Raw genomic sequence first — 2,500 nt, forward strand, 5'->3', positions numbered from 1 at the left:
AATGCGTGAGGTGCTTCGGGCGATAGCCGAATAGCCGCACCGTCTTAAGCAACACGCCCAACCCACACCGCATGGGGCACCGTCGTACATCGACCCTAGACGTAGGGCGAGCACGACACGTTGCCCCTCGGGAGTGGAAACGAACAGGTAACCGTCTTCCGCAACGTGCCCCCTCAAAGTGCTGGGACGAGCACGTCGCCTTGCCCCCTGCCCACGACACCCGCTGCCGCACGCATATCCATCATCCGCGTCGTGCGCCACACTGGGTCTGGCCAAGCGTCGGGCTGCGCAAGCCGCGTTGCCCCTCGCGGGGGCGCACAGGCCGCCCGCCGTTCCCACGTCGTGCTCGGACTTGGGATGATCCCCCTAGTCCTGGGCCGAGCACAAGGTGTTGCCCCGAGCGTGTGCCCAATGCACAACTCAACCACGCCATGCTCCCTAGGTGGTGCCTAGGTGGGCCGTGCACGGACGTGTTTCCCTTCTTGTTGGTCCTTCGGTGATCGGGGTTCGCAGCAGCCAGACGCCCGTGCTCGACCTTGGACCCGGGGCGGGGGAGCCCGGCGGCACACCACAACCACAACGTGCTTGCTAGTGTGCCTAGGGGATGGCAAGGCAACGTGCATCTTGCTGGAATTGCGCCCAGCAAGCCTTTGGGCAACTCGAGTTTCAGCAGCACGACACCCCTCCCCCCTATAATAGGCTGCCGAGCCATTACCAAAGTGCCACGGGTAGACATCCTTTTCCGTGAGGAGACATACTCAAGGAAAGTGCTCTAGAGGTCGAATTTTGACGCCATTTTTTGCAACAACCTCTAGAAAAATAAGATCTTTCCATCCTCCAAATTTGGTGAATTTACACCGTGTTGATTTTTTTTGACGATTTTTTTACCGCCTGGAATGCCGGAAATTCAAAAAAAATGAAAAACGGAGCAAACCTGCGATTTTTGACCTGGATTTTTTTGTGCAGCCTTCACATAATATTACCAAGGTTTCCTCAAAATTTCACGAAAAGTGCACGAGCCAATTCTGAGATATGAAAATTTGGCTCCTCCGTTGCAACGCTCCGAGCCATCGTTGCAACGGCGGGTGCCTCCGTGGGGGGCGGGGGAGCCCGGCGGCACACCACAACCACAACGTGCTTGCTAGTGTGCCTAGGGGATGGCAAGGCAACGTGCATCTTGCTGGCATTGCGCCCAGCAAGCCTTTGGGCAACTCGAGTTTCAGCAGCATGACACCCCTCCCCCCTATAATAGGCTGCCGAGCCATTACCAAAGTGCCACGGGTAGACGTCCTTTTCCGTGAGGAGACATACTCAAGGAAAGTGCTCTAGAGGTCGAATTTTGACGCCTTTTTTTGCAACAACCTCTAGAAAAATAAGATCTTTCCATCCCCCAAATTTGGTGAATTTACACCGTGCCGATTTTTTTTGCCGATTTTTTTACCGCCCGGAAAGCCGGAAATTCAAAAAAAATGAAAAACGAAGCAAACGTGCGATTTTTGACCTGGATTTTTTTGTGCAGCCTTCACATAATATTACCAAGGTTCCCTCAAAATTTCACGAAAAATGCACGAGCCAATTATGAGATATGAAAATTTGGCTCCTTCGTTGCAACGCTCCGAGCCATCGTTGCAACGGCGGGTGCCTCCGTTGCAACGAAACCAGCCAACGATGCACCTAACCCAGCATCCGTTGCAACGCACCCTGCCTCCGTTGCAACGCGCCCAGCCAACGTTGCACCGTCCCCAGCATCCGTTGCAACGCCCCCAGCAAACGTTGCAACGCGCCCTGCCTCCGTTGCAACGCTCCCAGCCAACGTTGCAACGCGCCCTGCCTCCGTTGCAACGTCACCAGCATCCGTTGCAACGCGCCCTGCCTCCGTTGCAATGCGCACGGCCAACGTTGCACCGACCCCAGCATCCGTTGCACTGCCCCCAGCCAACGTTGCAACGCGCCCAGCATCCGTTGCAACGCCCCCAGCCAACGTTGCAACGCGCCCTGCCTCCGTTGCAACGTCACCAGCATCCGTTGCAATGCGCCCTGCCTCCGTTGCAACGTCACCAGCCAACGTTGCAACGCGCCCTGCCTCCGTTGCAACGTCACCAGCAACCGTGGCAACGCGACCTGCCTCCGTTGCAACGCCCCCAGCCAACGTTGCAACGCGCCCTGCCTCCGTTGCAACGTCACCAGCATCCGTTGCAACGCGCCCTGCCTCCGTTGCAACGTCACCAGCCAATGTTGCAACGCGCTCAGCATCCGTTGCAACGCCCCCAGCCAACGTTGCAATGCCCCCAGCTTCCGTTGCAACGATCCCAGCATCCGTTGCAAAGCGACCTGCCTCCGTTGCAACGTCACCGGCCAACGTTGCAACGCACCCTGCCTCCGTTGCAACGCCCCCAGGCAACGTTGCAACGCCCCCAGCCAACGTTGCGACGCGCCCTGCCTCCGTTGCAACGTCCCCAGCATCCGTTGCAATGCCCCCAGCCAACGTTGCAACGTCACC

This window comes from Arachis ipaensis, chromosome B8 (assembly GCF_059453495.1).
Source record: "Arachis ipaensis isolate K30076 ecotype BB chromosome B8, ASM5945349v1, whole genome shotgun sequence".
In the NCBI taxonomy this organism is placed as follows: Eukaryota; Viridiplantae; Streptophyta; class Magnoliopsida; order Fabales; family Fabaceae; genus Arachis; species Arachis ipaensis.